The sequence below is a fragment of the Durio zibethinus genome, chromosome 18, assembly GCF_047325235.1.
Source record: "Durio zibethinus cultivar Kanyao isolate XHJ-2024 chromosome 18, ASM4732523v1, whole genome shotgun sequence".
Taxonomy (NCBI): domain Eukaryota; kingdom Viridiplantae; phylum Streptophyta; class Magnoliopsida; order Malvales; family Malvaceae; genus Durio; species Durio zibethinus.
In genome coordinates this window covers 12,892,256-12,913,946 of record NC_143179.1, presented here as the reverse complement: position 1 = coordinate 12,913,946, position 21,691 = coordinate 12,892,256, and the positions used below count along the sequence as shown (strand labels likewise).

General features: G+C 26.7%; 1 pseudogene; it reads right to left on the bottom strand.

The window, feature by feature from the left end:
* Positions 1 to 36: 36 nt before the first annotated feature.
* On the bottom strand, positions 37 to 20,261 carry LOC111300961 (cyclic nucleotide-gated ion channel 2-like; annotated as a pseudogene).
* Positions 20,262 to 21,691: the final 1,430 nt, after the last annotated feature.

The following is a 21,691-nucleotide window of genomic DNA, read 5'->3' as shown; positions in this document are numbered from 1 at the left end:
TTTGTTTTAAAAATGTTATATCTAATCTACCTTGACTAATGATTAGATAATAAAATTTTTGTATATTTAAATTAAAAATTCAATACTTTACCGATAATTCATTTTGATAGAAAGAAAATTAAAAAAAAAAAGAAAACTAGGAAAAATCACAACATGTCATAATTGGCAAAGAAGTTTTATTACAAAGAAGATATTTGTCATGGAGTGGATTCAGGTTCATAGAAACTAAACTTTATTGTAGAAAGAGTGGGGGGCATTGGAGTATTGAACCAACCAAAATTTGTAGCATTATTTTCGCTTTCCATTCAAGGTGGTCATTTGGCCTTAATGACAAAAACATTACTGCATATTTTCTAAGCCGACCTCCAATTCCTTCATTTGCTGTCATAGGAATCAATGGACCTGATCTAGTCCTCATCCTATAGCAGCGCCAAGCAAACTGTTTATTCACAGCTGCCCATGTCCTTCAACTTGAAGAGTAGTATCTTGCTGTTCTCGAGTTAAATTTTGTACCAGAAGTGTTCAGTAATGTACCGAAGATCGTCAGCATCGAAACCAAAAGCTTCTGTGTGTTGATTGCAGGTAAAAGTTGCTGATGAGGCTGGAAGACGGTCTATAAATGGGCGACGAAGGCACCAGGAGAGGAGTTCATCACCTAGAAATCCACCAGGTTCAAGTACACTGGTGGCTATTATCCCTTTGCTGAGGCCTTGACTACGTTTAGCATGTCCGCGAACAATAAACACCATCCTTTGTACCGGATCCCCTTCTCTAATTATCTGTTTCATTAAATATAGGACAAAAAATTGTTCAACAAATTTCATGATGTTATAGCAGGGCAGTGAAGTAATCTGTTCGTTCTGGACCTTTTCATCTTTAGAGTAAATAAGAGGCTTGACACGATCACAGATGTCGTCAACATTAAGGTCATATAGGCTATGGAAAAGTGGTATCTGAGAACAAGTTGCAATCATAAGGATTACTGAGATGAAGTTAACTGTCAAATTGTATATCAGATATAATTTTCTTTGAAATTTTGTTTCCGATGTTTTTGTTACCTTTCTGATCAAGTCAAGGCAAAGATAGCGCTTGATGTCCCTCCGGAGCCATTGTGGAAGCTCTTCAATCCATTTCATCTCTTCTTCCCCTCCCTTGGTTTGGCTTTCAAAATGGCCTATTCTTTGTCTTAAACCAGAAGGCAACTGCCTTCTTCTCTTCCACCATTCAACATCTCGACGCCTCAACTGCAATTTTTCCTGTTTGCCATAACCACATGGAGAAATACCTGTATAATAATCACAAAGCCATTGTCAATGCCACTTTCTCCTATAAATTCAAAATCCCCCTTTTTTACAAAGTAATGAGAGTAGTTCTTCACCTGAATATTCCCAATCAGTAAAGTCAAGAGAAGTAAGCACCCCAGGACAGTGCAAATGCTGAATACCACCTCTAGAGGGTTACTTGTAGGGCTAAGCTTGTTGCCAAATGAGATCCTACAGCATGGTCATTTGATGAATTTAAAGCTGGTTCTAAAACACAGAAATCCAGGTATTTTTCTTAGCATACCAAAACAAATATCAACTCAACTTGAGTCATATATATATTTTGATTGTTGGCAGTGTCAAGATATATCATACAGCAATGCAGAAATGCATTGAAAATCTTGTGAGAATATTGAAGTCATAAGTTTTGATTCTTTTGTTGGTTACCTCAGGTTCAATAAACCCCAAAATATGTGATGAAGGATCTTAACTGCAATAGAATTGCTAGAAATGACTAGGAGGACGGGTTCATAGATCCCATAATGGAATGGTCCATCGGGATCAAAGCAAAATTACTTGGTCATCATTGTTGAGTTCCCTCCACATTGACTTTTGAACACATTTGCAGGTGACAGATATTGATCGCAAACCCTCTTTGAGCACGAGGAAGATGAATCACAATAAGAACTTCTTTCACACTATGCCGGAGGCATGTAACAACGCGCTGTGTCCCTAGGACATACCAGCATCCTCCAGCAACCTGCAGCAATAAAAGAGATTGTCCCAAGAAGTTCTAAGTACTGTCCAATGTGAAGAAAGCTTAGTACACAATTGTATGCAGAAGGAAGTAGCAGTAGACTCACATGAGATGCAATTAAGTAGGCAATCAGGTTAAGGCCAAATCCCACCAAATGGAACCAAATATTTAACCTGTAACTTTCCTCGTTCTCCTCATCAAACAAAGTCTGTGGTACACCTTAGGGAGGAATTCGAACAAGAAAATTAATAAAAGTATCATCATTATTAGCTTAATACCGCTCCTCTCCGAGCAGTTTTGTCACCATTAACTAAAATACTGCCCGCAAGAAAGAATGAAAAAAATTCAAAAACATGAAAATATAGTTTGCATTTGCTACAAGGCAGCCTTCTTTTTCCTTAAAATAACAATGTTGTGGCAAATTTAACAGTCACAAGTAAGACTTTATAGTTCATACTTCCACACTTTGTAAGAACTCTCAGATATATGGCTAATGCTATCACAGCACAAATAGATTAATTAGTCAATATTAATTGAATCTAACTCTCTTGTTATTGTAATGGCTATTTGCAGAAGGAAAACACTTTGAGGTTAAGCCCCAAATCTCATGCTTCTCTCTGATGTCCAAGTTGAAAAGATTCAGTTTTGCTATTGTGATGCAAACAAGGGAGCTGATATGTTAGCCAATATTTTCTTTTAGAAAGTTTCAAGTAATGTACGACTTAAATTGATGAGCTTATGGAACATCCACTCAACAAAACAAGCGGCTAAGACAAGGGTCCCCTCAGCGAAAACCTAAACCCCTGATAACATGACATGCAATGAACAGATTGCCAAGTTTGCTGCTAATTGGGGTTCAAATCCTAGCATCTACAAGCTCTTCCTTTATCCTCGCGGCTTCTTTTGTACTAAAAAAATCTTTAACTGTTTTCTTTACAAGCCTGATTTTCAAGAGTTACATGGCCCTGCCAACTACTATCAGATTAGTTTCTGCATGATATTCTTGTAATGATTATTCCTCTAGTATTGTTTTCATGATATAGTCAGATTCTCCTTTTTACTTTTGAGCACGAAGAACATAAAATGTAAGAGATAGTGGCTCTTATAGCCCACAAGAACTCGAAGTTGCCATTGCAAATGAATGGCCAAACACCTTCTTTTGTTGTTGTTCTCTATTCTAAACAATCAATGTCTATTTGCTTATTAGTATTTAATTCTTAAGAATTGCTACTAAATTTGAAATGGACTGACATTCGTTCCTTGAGTTAGATATCCACCAAAAGAGGATAATTGACAGAGCTGTGTGATTTCAACCCCAAGTAAGTTGCAAACAATCCATCGAAGGTATGATTAGTTGGCTATACAATACTGGAAGAAAAAAAGTTGTTGAAGCAATGAAAACAATTTTCAGTGGTGGCCCTGCTTTCCATCTAAATCTTGTGAAGAATTGAACAAAGGCCATTGATATATAAAAGCTACTCTGTTAACAATTCATGGCACTAGGAGCAAACTTCAGCAGATGTTCATCATCATTGCAAATTTGCAACTACAAATGGCACTGGAGGCAAACACAAGAAGATAAAAATCTAGGCCATTTTCCCTTCACTTTTTGTTAGAACCTCAGCATTTAATGAACAATCAATCTAGGAAAGTGAACTTTCTAAGGCAATTTGGGATGTTCAAGACTAGTTGAAAACTTCAATGTCAAGAGCTAGTAATCTAATAACTTTCTCAAGCTCTACTATATTTTCCCCCTACATTTGGGGCAATATGTTCCTTTTTCTTATCCAAATTGACAAATACATGTACAAATATTTGTAAGAAAAATAATGACAACTTTTGCTGCACATATGTTGGAAGTATGCACCATACTTTCAACTATCCACATTTATTTTATATAAAGCTATATTTTTAGTGGTAAGAGGGTTTTTTTTAGATTTGTCCAAATATCTTTCTTTAAAAATTGATTTAAATAAATTGATTTAAATTGAATTTATTAAATTAATAAAAAAATTATCCTTTCTTTGAACGAATTTAAATTAAAAAAAAAAAAAATTTCATTGTTACTTTAGTCGGCATCCGTTGGTTTATGTAAGACTATTCGACCATGTATTTGTTAATGACTTTACATTTATGACTGACATGATCATTAGTCCACCAAATTAAACGATTAGATTAGTCTATGATGAGGTAATGCGTGCATGATTGAAAACATCAAATCAAAACCCTTTGATGAGCTCACATAGTTTGAGGCAATCGCAAGTGCTGCCACACGAGTTTCCAGCATCCGACAACCAATGACTCCTCTGACACGTATGCTAACCTGAACTGAAGCCATAGGTACCACATGTTCACCGCCTCCTAACGGGTGCGAACAACGGTCACGATCGCTGCCAACCCGCCATCCAAGCAGACACACTGTGCTTCGCATCGCTCACGATCAAAGTCAGCGTATGGAAAAATAAGGGATCAACAGCCATGGCAATGCAACGAGCCACCAAGAGAACCCGGTTTCACCTCTGAATTAATACACTACGTGGGTGTAGGATATTCCGAACGGGCCTGAGGAATACCTTGATCGGTTGGAGCATGGACAGCGAACAGTGATGACCCGGCAAAAGCTTCCCATTGAGGCTGGTGGACACCGTCACTGTTAGAAAAAATAAATAGGAAAAGATAAATAATAAAAAAGAAATTTGATTTTGATGTGTGAATAATTTTCTTTTAAATAATATATTTTTAGACTATAATAAAACTTCAAAATTTTTAATTAGAAATAGTTAAAATGATTGTACTAAAAGATTTATTTATAATGAATGAATGTATATAAATTTTTATTTAGATGATTATGATTTTTTGTATAATTATAATCTTTGTGAATAATAATTTATTTATATTCAAATAGTTATGATCATTTGTCATATGATAATTATTTTTGTTCAAATATAATTATATAAAATATAAATAAAATTAATATAAAAATTAATTTTATTCATTAATAATTAAATCCTTTTATCAAGCGTAGAATACACCACATTCTAAACTACTAACAATCTTCCATTATTTTAGGATGTTGGTGTTTAATTTTTATCTTTCACATAAATAAATATTATGAATACCAGAAAATATCTTTCAATTTAAATATTCAATTAACATATATATCTTAGAATTCTAACAAGGTTGATGCTGTTTGCAAATTAAACCTCAACTCTTAAATTAGAATTGAAAATATAACACATATAATACTTATTTATTCTTCTGTCAGAGCTTTATAACTATTTTCAGCATTATTATGCCTATGTACTTATCCTATTCATAAATATTTACTAGAGAGACTTTAATTTTTCTTGTTGAAGTGGCACAACTTTTATGTTTATATAGGTAGAGTTTTTATTATATCTTCATTGCTTTAGATTTTAAAACTCTATTAAAAGTATAAAAACTTATCCTCTTCACACAATGGATCACACTAGTTTTTAAAATTTGAATAGATTTTACTAGGACTTAATAGACACATAACAATAACTTATTTTTATCCATTAAATTTTGTAATTAGAGGTTACTAATTCAAAGTTGGGTTTTCATTATTGGTGTTTAATAGTAAAGATTTAAATCTATTCTACTTATAGTACTACTAACTAAATATCTTGAAATTTAATTTTCTTTATAGTAATTTCTTCCACTTGAGATTGAATTTATCATATAATTACTTTAGGCTAATATATCCAAACTTTTTATTTTGCATATCATTTATAAGTTCCAAACATTATTGCCTCATTTTTATCATTTTAAGAAGTAGTTGGTATTGATTGTGGCCACAATTCTATATTCATTAATTTCAACCATTTTATTTTCATACTTTTATATAGTTTCAAACAATTATACTTTTAGTACAATTGAATAAACTCAATAAATAAACCAAACCATTTTAGTCATTTTAAGATTTTTAAGGACTTTTTAATGATTTTACTTTAATAAGTGTCTAAACTTATTAGTTTGTATAATTTGCTCATAAAATTATACTAAAATCTTACAACACTATAGTGGCAATTTTTATTTTTTATTTTATTCTTATCAACCTCATCATGTGTAAGTATGCATTCTTTATTAAAGAATATCTCATTCAATTGGTCAAGATATCATATATACTTATTCAAAATTACCATTTTATTTATCTTTTCACTATTTATATATTTTTTTTAAGTAGAAGGCCTCCAAATCATCTTGAATGAAAAATAACTAGCAAATATCTTAATATTTCTATAAAAGTTTTAAAACATTTATATTTTAACTTAATATTAGAGTTTATATCAAGAAGCATATTTCAAATATAATTATGTTTCGATAGTCTTTTTTTAAGACTTTTTATGTCAATTCATAAATACTTATATGAATCTATTTTATTATGGACACTATTAATAATTTTTATTACCATGAACAAAACCATTTTCATTACCCAAATAGATCAAATGACATTCTTTTTGCTATTATAAAAGTTTCATATTCACAAGATTTTTGAATCACTCATGGCTTCCAAAATAAATATACTTTGAAATTTTCACTATATAAAACCATAGATGATAAATTATTTGTATAATCCATGAATTAGACCATATACATAACAAAAAATTACGACAATGTGATCACGATTGTGGCATCAATTTTGGCTTGTAGTTATTCTAAGCCAACCATAATAATCAACATCATACCTACAAATCATGTAGATTTGGCTGTTGAAGTTATCTCATTTGTAATGATAGCTTTTAGTAAAAACCAACTATCTCAAATGTTATCATGAGTTTTCAATGCATATATTAATTGCCTAATGGCCAATTGCAAGTTTATGACTATTAAAACTTTTAAACTTGATTTCAATATTTTATGAGAAATTTATTTCTCCACAATTGTGCAGCCTATATATCTCTGTTATTTATCAATTTTAATTTGTCATAGGATTTTTGGATATATAATAAATTTAAACTTTACTCATAGGACCAATATGCCTATGTATAATAAGAATCCATAGTATATTTAACACCAATTTCAAATACTTTCACAATCATTTTATGATTAATATGTTCATATCTAGATCACCATATCAATGTAAGTCATGAAACATGAATCCAAAGAATCATTTTCATAAAATGGTATAAATAATAATTATAATATGAGTTCTACTTATATTTCATGCAAAAATTCGTGATGAATTTGCATTGGTTAAATAATTGATTGACTAACTTTAAAGCTTACAGCTTTCACAAGCTAATATTATTATCTAAGCCTATATGTTAATATGGTGTATAACCAGCCACATCTTTGTCATTGTCATAAAACTATTGAAAACCTTGGAAACTTATTCACTTTTCATTTTAACAACTTCCAAAAGGCCATTTTTTTTAGTATAAGAAGTAAAAATATCTTTATTGTCTTTAACTAATAATGTATTAATTGGATGCTCTCATTTTATCTCCATAGTCCATATCTTTCTTATATGTATAAGAAAGAAAATTTTATCCCATTTAGTTCATTTTCGTAACATATAGCAAACTGTACTGATGTTCTTTATGCCATCACAAAATAAAATTAATCACATGCATGTATTAGTGCCTTTGAAATATTGAATTTGCATGTTCTTTTCTAATTTATAAATATGGCTAGCTAGACATTGATAAGCATCCTTCAAAATGCTAGTAACCAACAAATGTTTCAATATTTTTAATGACATGCCTTTTTGTTTAATCAATATTCTATATATAAAAAGCAACAATACATTTTTGTAATCATTGATTAACTTTGTGATGACTATTTATAATTTTTACTTTATGATTGTTCATAATAAAATTTTATTTTATACAATCAGTTCTAGTGTAATACACCCAGCAGGCAAAATACGTGTCACACTGCCTATATTTCTAATAATAACAATTATTTGATTTATTATCCACCAATTAATCTATGAAACACTATATCTTAATAATATTTATTCACATATATCAATTAATTTTAATTGATTTTTATGAAAATTGAACACTAGTCATAATTTGAACCAATAATAAATTTAAAATATATATATATATATATATCAACATTGGATTTATAAATAACCAACAAAGATAGAACCATACAAAAGCTTAACTCAACTTATTATCTTAATTTTGGTGCTATGATTTAATAATAAAACTAATCTTGTAGCCAAATTTTATTTTCTATGTATATATTCTCTACTTATATTTAATTTCTCATAGTAAATTCCTTTATCCATTTTTGATTATTTTCATAGAAACTATAGGACAATTTACCTGTTCTATATATAACCAAGACATAATAATTAAACAATCGACCATTCCATTATAATCAAATTTAATTTATTACTTGATAACAAATGATAATTTTTTTAGTCATAAATCAATTCATGTCTTTCTTTTTTATGTTTTTAGGTTATTTCCCATTTTAGTCTTTATAGGTATCTATTTTTCAAATAAATAGAATACAATTCTTTAAACCCAACTATGAAGTCAATTTCAGTATATGCATTGATTTATGCAATGTAATCAATATTTTGTATATTATGTTTTAACTTTACTCACTAATGAAATAAATTGTTAACGTGTTTATCTCATTCAGTCAATTTTTTATTAGTAATTATGTAAAAAATAAAATATATACCCATAATGAAGATCTTTATGAAAATTAATAGTTTGGTCTATAAAAATATTAATCCTTTGAGATATTGAGCCTTTTCTAATATTAATCTCCAAATTATATCAATTTTTTTTTCTTATATCTTCCTCATGCGAAATATAAAAGAAGAAAAATAATAAAAAATAATTTTGGTTTTGAGGCATAAAAAATATTTTTTAAAAGCAATTATGTCTTTAAGATATAATAAAACCTCAAACTCTTCAATCAAAAGCAATGAAATAATTATATTAAAAGACTTATTTATAATGAATGAATAGATATAAACTTCTATTTAGATGGTTATGACTTTCTATATAATTATGACCTTTATAAATAATAATATATTTATGATTATTTGTCATATGATAATTATTTAAAACATGAATAAAATTAATATAAAAATTAATTTTATTCATCAATAATTAAAATTTTCTATCTAACATGGAATATATCACATTCTAAACTATCAACAGTCACAACTGGTGGAATGGAAAACTGGAACTCCAACTCGAGTGTAAGAATAGGATTCAAAAGAGCTGGAAACAGGTCCATCTTGTTCACTGCTGCTCCTGCAGTCCTGCTATCATTCAAGTCCCAGGTTCCTGCTAGTCATAAATATATGTCATCTTATACGTTTGTGTATGTTTGTGTGTGTCTGTGATTATGTTTATGTATATAAGAATAAGAGAAATGATTGTAAATATTAAAAATTTATTAAATGTCACTTTTTAGGGGTGATTATATAAATTAACTAAATTAAATTTTAAGCTAGCATGTAATATTATTTTGACATCATATAAATATAAATATATATGTTTGTGGATATATGTCCGTGTGTGTTTCTGTGCGTAGAATAACATGGTTTCAGGAAACGGGAGGCCAACTGAGGAGGGGAACAGAAGGCATGCTGGAGGAGATGGGATTTTGGGGTGTTTTTGGTGGGATTATAAAAGGAGTACTATAGAAAAGGTGGTGTCGGGTAGTGCATGAAGAGGGGTGTCTTGGCTATAAGAAGAGAAGCCACACTTCCCTTATGCCATAATTAGGAATTTAACAAGGACCACCCTTCATAAATCATGAAATTTTCTTTGTTTTTTTCTTTTTATTTCTTTCTAAGGAAGTTTCCTTTTCTCTTTTTATGTATGTTCATATATGATTCTGTTTTCAAATTTGATTTTCATGTCATTTTAGATTTGAAATAGTAAAATTAAGATTAAATTAATCTTTTTCAATCAATTCAAATTCATCCTTTAAATATAATTTTTTTATATAAAAAAATTGTAATTTGAATATCAAATAAGTTAAATATCATCATTTAAAAAAAATTATATGAATGAATTGAATTAAATCTCGAATTTGATATATATATATATATGTTTGTTTGAGTAAAATTTTATCACATTTTATTTTATAAATTTCGAGTCAAGTCATGATAGAGTGTTAGACCGATTTCAAGTTATTCCTTTTTTTTTTTGTTTATCTTATATAAAATCAAGTTGGATTTTTTATTACCAATCGTTAATGATAGTTACTAAAAATTCAAAACATATAGTTGGAGTAGGTATTAAAATACAAGTGAATCTTTAGTTTTCGGCCTTCGGAAGGAGAAATTCATATTAGTAAAAGGAAGGAAACTTGCTCTACTTTGTATTTTTTTTTTTTTTTTTGGAGAATTTTGGTAGCATGAATACTAGATTCTTAATTTTAATCATTAAGAGATCAAACCTTTACAGCTTTAAATTAAAAAAAAAAAACCCTATATATTGGTATATAGATCAAGAATTAAAACTACACTATCCCTTTCACCTGAATATTTAACTCAATGATAATTGTTATGTATTTCTTTTAATAGGGTCAGATTTATAATTTTTTTTTTCAATGAGGGACAACTTACTATATAATATATTTATTTAAAATTTTTTATTCAATGCAAAAATAATGTTTTGTAAATGTAAAAAAACTTTCAACGAAAGAATTCGAAATATTTATTGCAATATCAAATATATAAAAAATTTAAATATAAATTAACACAAATATAACAAAAACTTATAATATTGAATACACCAAAAATTTAAATATCAAATAAATACAATCACAACAATATATATTTTCATTTTGTAATTGAAAATAATACTCTATAATTGGGTTCAATAGTTTTAATAATTTGAAAATGTAGGAATTTTTTCATTGTCAATATTAATATATATATAAATTTATTCATTTTTGGATATTTCCTTTAAAATTCACATTCTCTTACTAAGATATTTGTCTTTAACTAATTTAATGTACTTTATAAAATATAAGATAAGGTATGAAAATACAAAATTAGACCAACAATTTATTAACTTTATATTTTTTCAACTTTTTAAATAATTTAAAAATTGATGCTTTTTTTTTTAAATTTTAGATTTTGTTAGATTACATTTCTAAAATATTATTTTAAACTAAATATTATATTATTAAAAATTTTAAATAATATTAAATAAACACCCTATCAAATTACCAATATAAAAGAAAAATAGCAAGAGAAGGAAGTACTTTGTCATGTTATAAAAATATTTTTATATCATGGGTTCATGATTATAATTCCATTTCACACATTATTTATATTTTATTATATAAAATTTTTTAGCTTTAATCTTTGCTTTTTTCTTTTTACAAATATTTTTATACTTGAAAATTTTTATGGTAAAATTAATGAGTTCTTACAAGTTAAAAAAGAAGTATGCAAATGAAGAGAGATGATACTATTGATATATGGGACAAAAGGAAGAAAAGCACTGCTAGATTATGATCAGCTAAGATGAGATTTACATAAAATAATTATTTGCAAGCCAAAATTGATTTATAGTTACAAATAACACTCTGTTTTTGTTTTAAAGTGAGTATTTTTTTTATTAAAGTACATCCATAGTACTCTATAATATTTCTAAATCCTCCCATTATATTTTTCCTTTTTCAATTTAGAAGGGGCAAAATATAAAATATTAAAATTTTATCAATTTTATAATATACATATAAGGGATTTTAGGATTTTAGTGATGGCAGTTTTCATACTGTCTTCATTGTAAATTCATCTCAACTAGGAGTGTAATTGAGTCGAGTCAATATAGTGAGAAGTTCGAACTTGAGCTCGACTCTCAATTCGTTGCTCGAACTCGATCGTATTTTTTTTTTTTTATTTCGAGCTCGATTCTTAATCGAAATCGAGCTACTCGAGTTCGTTCGATTAAACTCGATTAATATATAAAAATAAGCTTGATTTGTATACTCGACAAGAGTTTGATTATTTGTGCTCGAGCTTGAATTTGAATTCGAGATATTTTATAAATTAAAATAATAAAAATATATTTAAATATAAAAGCTCGATTAGGCTCACGAGCTATTCGAACCAGGTATAAGAATACTCTAACTCTACTCGATCGATGAGTAGAGCTATTTGAGCTCGAACTCGACTCGATAATAATTGAACCAAATTTAAGTTTTATTCGAATCGAATCCGAATAACGTGTGAGTATTAATATATCATTTATACTCCTAATCTCAACCTTTTAGTAGGGTTTGAATCCTCATTTGTAAATAAAAAATACCATACCATACCATCCTTTTGACTTTTGAATTTTTTTTAAAATTTTTTTTGGCGTTAGAGAGGCAGCTTGAATGTGTCTAAGATCCCTTGTGAATTGAAGGTCGACTAATTCTTCAAATGGGATTTGAGTGAAGAATGAAAATATTATAAGCTTTGTTTTCAAGTTTTTGGTTTTTTAACATCTTGGTTAGTGAAAAAAAGTTCATATCATATAATTCAATTGCCATCGTGAAAAAAAAAAAAAATCTTTCGAGCTTTTTTCAGTATCGTCATCATTATTATTTTCATCACCATCACCATCACTCGTTGACCACAGTATATATTGTTCACAATCTTTCTTTAACATCTTTCAGTCCGACCCAGACATTGCCGTATCGCTAGCTAGTCTTTAATCACTTGTAAAATTCCCAAAGGGTTGTTTTTATTTTTCTTTCCTTATTTAATTTTGTGTTTAAAGTGTGGAAGGTTCCTTCAAGCTTAAACAAACCCTACAAATCCATTGTTTTCTTGCAAATACACGATTTACAATTATCCAAGAATGAAACTGTGCATGATTCAAAATAGTTTTAAAAGTATATCAATCTGAATTTTTTTTCTTTTACAGAATAAAGTCAAACTTATCACTGTATTACAGATATTTATTGAATTTTATTCATTGTATTTCAGTACTTTCAATTTTGTTAACTTTTGAATGATAAGCAACGGAATTTATGAAATTTTTTCACTTACATTAACAGAATATTTTATGAAAAGTTTTAACTTCGTCGTTACTTTTTATTAAAAACGAAAGAAATTGAAATTTAATAATAAAATTCAACTATAATGATAAAATTTAACATTGAATCATAATACAATGATAAAATTAACTTTATTTATTTATTTATTTTTTTGTATAACACAGGCATGGATATGTTTAGAGTTCTAATAAAAAATAATGAAGAGGATGTCAACTGATAATTCCATATAAATGTGACATATAAAGTGGAAGAAGTCACGGGTGTCCTGAAGTTTGAGCTTTATCCTTTAGCTTAAGATGTTAACTTCAAGCTGGAATGTAGTGGTGATAGTTTTCAGCCATATATATATATATATGTATATTTACAGAAAAACATATATGACCCATTAGGAATCTTATTCTAATACTGAATCTATAAAGGTGTAAAGCAAAGGAAAATTTTTAAAAGCAAACAAACAATTTTCATAAAAGATTGTTTCAAGTTTGTTGCCTTTGTCTCATATTTTCCTATAAAAAGGGGGAAGGGTTTCGGGTGGGATGGAATAGTTGGAAACTTATCAGCAATAGGTGTCATCATGTGCTTAATTATTTGCTCTTCAACTTTTCTTTTAATTGAAGCTTTCAATCATTTTTGATAAAAAAAAATCAGTATCATCAGCTTCAGTTTTGTTCCCAATGGGCTGGAAAAAGAGTCTGCTATGAGAGGATTTACTCGAATTTGTATGCACAAAAATTTGGATGGCACCCGAATTTAACATTGATTCAAATGTTTAATAAAAAAAAGTTGTATATATTTCTCATGCTGTCGGAATATTAAAAATTTTATAATGCCAATACCTTTATTCATAGTTTTTTTTTTTTAAAAAATGTGTTGAATCCTTAAATTTTATTACAAATGCAGCCAAAGTACTTTGTCGAAAACAAAACAAAACAATTGATGGGTAGAACTAAAAGCATGTGGGAACAAGGCTGCGGGTCACCACTGGCTTATAATCCTCCAATAATACCTTTATTTTTGGGGGGTTGAATTCCACTTTTCGACCATGAGAAACTGCATTGTCGTGTTATTAATTATATGTTCTATAAAAAAACAAGACATGTCATATCTTCTTTAGTGTTCATATTTCAATAATATCTCATCAAACTTGCCACACATTTGTGTCAGATTTTTGTGGGATTAAATTGTAACTGTTTGGATATGATATGCATGCTACATTTTATTGTATATTGTTTGATACAAATCAAAAGCCTCGTTTTTTGGGGTTAGACTACAATATTTGAATGTTTAATCTCCTAAGTCAAAGTTTAAATTCCACTGTGAACGTTTCAGACACTATTTGTTTTGTTTTTTTTTTTTTTTTTAATAAAAAAAGTTGCAATTCAAGGATAAAAAATATTTACCGATGTTGTCATTCAAATATTTTTGATTTTTTTTTACATTTTATTTAAAAATCAAATCAAATCAAATAATCAAATCGTAAAATATTTAAATTTAAATCGAACCGAAAAACAAAAAAATCCAAACTGATCTAGATATTAGAATTTTCATAAAGGTTGAGGGATGGATCAGATGAGAACAAAGGAACAAAGGCCAATTTGTCTTCATCACTATCACTATCTCTTAAGTCGTAACAAAAGTGGCAGGTGTACTCACGCCTTCTATTTCTACAATCAAAATTGCTTCGGTTCATATCTGCTGCATCATGTACATCTCTATCACTCTCTCACTTTTTGGCTAGAAAGATCAGTAAATGTGGGCTTAAAAGGGGAATGGATTAGGACCATTTGAGCAAACTGCAGTGTTACTGACTGTTGGTGCGCTCTTCTATTCATCTTTGATTTCTCCATCCTTGCTTCCTCCACTCCCCAAACACTTCAAAACCAAAATATCAGTTTCCTCTCCTCTACCTGCCTAGTTGATTCAATCGATACTCTCACTTTATCCATTCAGGAAAAGATGTTTTTAGCCATTTAATTAAAAACTCCCTTGTTTAATAAAAAAAATGATTTTTATATTTTTAAATGTTTGTTTGATAAAAAATTGATTGGTCAAAATAATTTGTTGATCAATGAAAAATGAGATAGTTTTTTTGAAAATTTTCTTTACCTTTTCAAAAAAAGAGGATAGTTTCTTGAAAATAATTATCTATGAGCATAATTATTTATTAATGTGTTTGAGCGTAATTTTACTCATATTTAATTTGTTTTGACCCAAGATATTACAATATTAATAAAAATATTTTTATTTAATTTTAAAAATTAAAATATTAATATTAAAAGTATTTTAATATTTTAATATTAAAAATATTTTAATATTTTAATATTAAATTTTTTATAATTCTACACAAGTAATACTTTAAATATATTAATTTAAACTCGAACTAAATTTGATTTAACTTGAAATATTATAATACTAATAATTTTTTAAGTTTTAACTAAAAACTTAAAATATTAGCATTTAAAGTCTTTTGAAATTTTAATTTTAAATATTTTTATCTTATATAATATTAAACATAAATATTTTTAATATTTCACTAATAAATAGTACTATACTATATTATTTTTTAGTTTAAAATATATAATCTTATGTTTTATTTATTATGGTATTTATATTAATATTTTCATAATAAATATAAATAAAAAAGATTTTTTACTTTTTATTATGATTTAATACTAGACACTTTCAATATAAAATATAAAATAGAAATATTCTAAAAGAATAAATATTTAAAAATAATATTACTATTTTATATTAATAAAAATAATATTTTAAAAATAGTAATACTATCTTAAATATTTTGAAATATTAATATAAAGAATAATAAATAGTTTTATTTTAAGTAATTTTTATATTAATATAATTTTTAATATTAAATATTATTATTAAAATATAACTATTCTTGAATATTAATAGCTTTAAAAATAAATAATTTCAATATACTTTAATAATAAATAATTTTTAATATTTTAATAGATGTATTAATATTATTTGAAAAAAGAAACAACTTTTCCAAAAAACAAGCAAATAATAAAATTTTTTTTTATTAACTCATTCAAACAATAAAAAATTTTCACCTTTCAAAAAATAGTTTTTGAAAGTTAATTTTTATAAAACAAATGGAACCAAAGTTTCTATTACTTTGTGAATAATGTAATTTTAACTTAAATCTATATTGAAATATAATAATTTTAAATTAAATATAAGATTAATAAAAATAAATATAATTGAAATAAATATTAATCATAAATTTAATTGAAAACACATTTATCATTTAAGATAAAATCATAAAAATTTTTATTTCATAAAAAATAATAAAGAGGATAATTTCCTTTGATAATCGCGATAAATTTGTATAAGAATATCAAATTTGGAGCCAATAAATTTTATACTTTTTTTGATAAAAAATTTAAGATAAATAAATTATTTAATTTTTTAAATTAAAATAAAATAAATTATATTTTATAATTTAAAATAAATAATTATTAATTATGCATTTAAAATAATTTTAATAAATGATTATAATGAGAATCAAACCTAAAAATTTTATACCTTCAAAGGTTAGTTAAAGCACAGAGTGAGGTACATAGAAATGTCTAACAGTCCAAATATCTGATTGTTCACTTTTATAAGAAATAAATGGTCATAATATTTTTTTATATTATCTCCATTATCATTTGTGCGTAGCGTCATGAATGTCAGACAAATTACTCTATTGTGCCATCAAAGGGAGGAATTATTTTAAAATTTTATGTTTGATGTATTATTATTATATAATTTTTATAAATTATTAATAAATTAAATGATATTATTTTATTAATAAATAAATATTAATTTTTAACATAAATATATATTTTTTAAATTTAATAATTAATAAAATAATATTATATAGTTTATTTTATTAATAAAATATTATTATTTAATTTATTGATAATATATAAAATTTATATACTAAAAATATATTAAATATAAAATTTTTTTTATCATATATAAAAATTCTGGGACTTTGAGTTATATAACTAGATTTGTTTATCAGCCGGGAGTATTCATCCGATACATAGGCTTGACCCAATTTGACTTAAATTTTGAACAAATATTTTTGAATTGATAACTTGGTAAATATTAAATTACTAATAAAAGTATTTTTAATTTAAGTTTAATTTAAAAATATATTTAAAATATTAAAATCAATTTGATTTTTAATAATTTAATTAATAATTTAAAATTTTCAAAATTCTTTAATTTGACAACAAAACTTATAAAAAATTATATTTGATCCGATTCATAAATACATTTATATATAACAAAAGATGATTTTTTTTTTTTTTGGTCTTATAAACACTAATTTTCTTCTCCCATAATTCTAACTCAAGATTTCTAAACTAAACTCTAACTTCTTACAGCTGGATACTTGAACAAAAAGATGCATAGCTCTAGAAATTTGGGGTAAGTCTTAACTTCAAAATTCATAATTTTTCCAATTGATATGGAAAATTGGACCCCCAATGATCCATTTCCCCAATTGTTGTGCAAGAATGGGTTTCCGAGTTAAATATTTTGTCCCAATTTTTTAACGAGTTTAATCATAATTAGTTGGTTGAGTTTCTCACCATAATTAATTGTATTGCTAACTTTTGAACTTCGTGGATACCTCCCAATTTGTCAACAAAGAAGGAATTAAAAAATTATTATCATAAAGTTAAAAAATATGTATTTTTTTTATTATTACAAATTAGATTCGATAATTTTAAATATTATATTAATACTTTAAAATATGAAATAATAGCATCATATAAAAATGATGTAAAAAAAATAAATATAATATAATTTAAAATTTTAACAAAAATTATATATAAATTTAATAAAATTAAAAAAACATATTCATAAAATGATGTATCGATATAAATTTAATAACATAATTTTTATATTTTATGCATATTTATTATGAAATAAATACAATATATATACACAAAATTAATTTTTAAATCATTCTTTTTGCGTTCTCAGAGTAAAGCTTCACATGGCTTCTTCACGTGAAAATTTTGAAAAAACAGCAATAAAAAAGCTTATCAACATCAATCCACAAAATTATTTGGTCCCAGTAAGGGGACCAGGATTTTTTGGAAGTGAAGTAAAAAAAATAAAAAGGAAAAATCTTTAAAAGACAAGAAAACTCTAGATGGGCACCAATGCTGATCTAAATTCCTCAAATAATTGAAACAGACAACAATCTTTATTGTAAAGTGGGGTCTTTTAATAGGAGTCCAGCCACACCGTACACAAAATATGTTGTAGTTTGTCTTTTTCTCGATCAACCAAAGAGTAAAATCAGTTAATAAGTTAACAAAATTCACATTGGTAAGGAGTAAAAAGCTTTTTTTTTTATTTTTTATCCATCAAGAGTCTATTTTAGATATGATAAAATGTATTCTTAATTTTTTTTATTTTAAATTAAGCCCAAGTAAAAACACGAAAACACCACTTTTAATCTTTTTTTTTTTTTTAAATATTGCCATCATGGAATTTTAGAAGTGGGATAATGCTGTTGAGAGTCAGAGGAGGATTGGGATATTCTTAATTTTTGCATTGAAAGATTTTACAATAGGATAAGTTAGTTCTTTTATTTTTTTATGAATGAATTTAACATAAATGGTTTTTTTTATGTTTTCAAAAAACAATGATGATAGACCATAATTTTCATTTGGATCAACCAATCGTTTATGCAAATGTGCTCAAACACAATCAAAAGTGTTTTCTCTCATTCCTTTTATCATGGAGTTTTTATATGAAACTTCCAAATCGAAAATTTTTAAACACTAACCAACTGAAGAATCTGGACTCTTGAAACGAAAAAAAACTAATATTATAATAGGATGATAATTAAATTAATAAATAAACTTCAATTACAACATTTTCTATATAATTTTCTTTTTTTGGGAAGAATTGGATGAGAAAACAAATGAACCACTATATGAAAACAATCTATACCTTTATATTTAACAATTATATGATATTTTGATAAAGTATTGAACTTTTAATTTTAATGAATAAAAATAAAATTCTGACAATTTTAAATATAAAAGTAAGTCAAGCATAATGCAAGGAAAGACTAATCATGAATGATGGAGGAAAATAATATTGCGTCCCATGTTGGCTTCTTTGTCTATGCAATTATGTTTTTTTTTTGTCAAGTATATAAACATGTGTTCATAATCTCAAATCATTCATTTTGTTTATATTTTTAATTTTTGTTTAATTGGCAATTATTGAAGACATTTGATTTGAAATTGACCGGGCAACCAATCCTAACCTTCATTAATTGAATTTGTCAATCTAAGCTTTTTTTTTGTATTTTTATTGTTGATTAAAAGAAGCCAAATTAATCAATTTGAACTTATTAGAGTAGCTCACACGAAAATCTTTGTTTACAAAAGAGTTTTCTCTAATAATGTATTGTTGGGTCTGAAGTGATAAACATAAAAATGTAGAAGCAATATATCGCAATAAATCTATAGTAATAGACAATAATTAATAATAAACAATATAAGAAAAATAAAGTACACTAAGATTTATGTGAAAAATCCTTCAATGTAGAAAAAAAAATTACGGACCACCAGAAAAATCTCTACTATCAAATAATAGATATATAAAGTTTTCTTTTAACTAAAACTAAAGCTAATCAACAATTACAAAGACAATTGCAGAAATTTCACCAAATAGGTGACTCAACAAAAATACTATGGATTTGTTTCTAAAAAGCTTCAAACTCAATCTCCACCATTCAGAATGTAAAACTCTGAATGATAAACCTGTTGATGAAATTTCAGCTTAATCGAACCATTGATTGACTTCTATTCAATCAACTCTCCCTATTTCATTTCTCTCTATCTTTTCTGGCTTTTTTTTTGGCGCTACCACACTTACACCTTAAATAAGCTCTTACTATTTTATTTATTATCTAGAGCTTAGTAAAAAAAAAACTGAAGCTTATGGCCTTTAATTGGTCAAATAACATATAGGGCTGAACCCAACACTTCTTAACAATCTTTCATTCCAATCTTATTATGAGGAGATTTATCACCATATTAGTTTCATTTGGAACTTACCTTGGCTAAGGAACTCATTTTCGTTAATTTATTGCAAAGCTCAAGTTTTTCCTTAGAAAGTGTCTTAGTCAACATATCTACTGTATTCTCATCAGTATGGATTTTCTTCAACTGTATCTGCTGTATTCTCATCAGTATGAATTTTTTTCAATTACATCTACTATTCCTCAATCACCGAATATAACCAGTGATATCTAACGTCAATGAGTTTTGTTTCAATATGGTACATGACATTTTTATTCAAATCTAAAGTACTCTAGCTATCACATAGTATCGTGTACTCTTTTTAATTCAACCCCAATTCAAGAAGAAAACGTTTTATCCAAAAAGTTTTTTATTGCTTTATTTGTTCAATATACTCAGCCTCTGCAGTTAACAAGGCAATACACTTCTGTAACTTAGACTACTAAGACACAATTTTTCCTGCAAAAATGAATAAATACCTTAAAGTAGATTTTATACTATCAAGATTACTTATCATGTCAACATTGGTAAATTCTTCCAGAATTAGTTGTGAAACTCCATAACTCGAGCACATTTTTGAAATGCCTCTTAAATATCTAAAAATTTATTTTATTGCTTCCCAGTGAACTTTTTCTGATTTAAAAAGAAATTTGCTCACCATACTAACTGCATGAGCAATGTTAGGTCATGTGCAAACCATACGATACATAAAAAAATTAACTATAGAAGAATAAGAAATACTAGACATAGCTAGTTGCTCTTATTTAGTCATCGAACAAGATTTTTTACTCGGATGAAAATAGTTGGCAAGTGGATTGCTAACTGATTTAGCATGCTGCATGCTGAATCTACTAAGCACCCATTCAACATACTTTTCCTGTGATAACCATAGCTTTTTAGTTATCCTATCTTGAATAATATCTATATCAAGAATTTACTTTACTGGACTTAAATCCTTTATGTTAAAGGACTTAGACAATTATTTTTTCAACTTACAAATCATACCAACATTTTATCTTATAATTAACATATCATCAACATATAATAAGAGAATAATAAAGTTATCATCAAAAAATTTTTTGACATTCACACAAGAATCCACTGTCATTCTTTTATAGCTGTAGCTCACCATAAAAGAATCAAACTTTTTGTGCCATTATTGTGGAGCTTGTTTCAAGCCATATAAGATTTTTTTTTCAGTTTGTAAACTAAGTGCTCTTTTTTTTTTTCACTTTAAAACCCTTAGACTGATTCATATAAATATCATTTTGCAAGTCACCATGCAAAAATATAGTTTTAACTTTAAGTTGCTTAAGCGTAAGATTTAAACTAACTGCTAACCTTAGTAGCATTCGAATGAAACTCGTCTTTACAATTGGAGAGAAGATCTCATCAAAATTGATGCCAAGTTTCTAAAAAAATTCTTTCACCACTAATCGAGCTATATACCTCATTAGCTTATTACCATCTTTTTTCAACTTGAACAACCATTTATTCTTTAATGACCTTTTTCCTTTTAAAAGTTTAACAAGATCATATGTACTATTTTTTTGTAATAACTTAATCTCTTTTTTTATTACTTTTAATTAGTCTTCTTT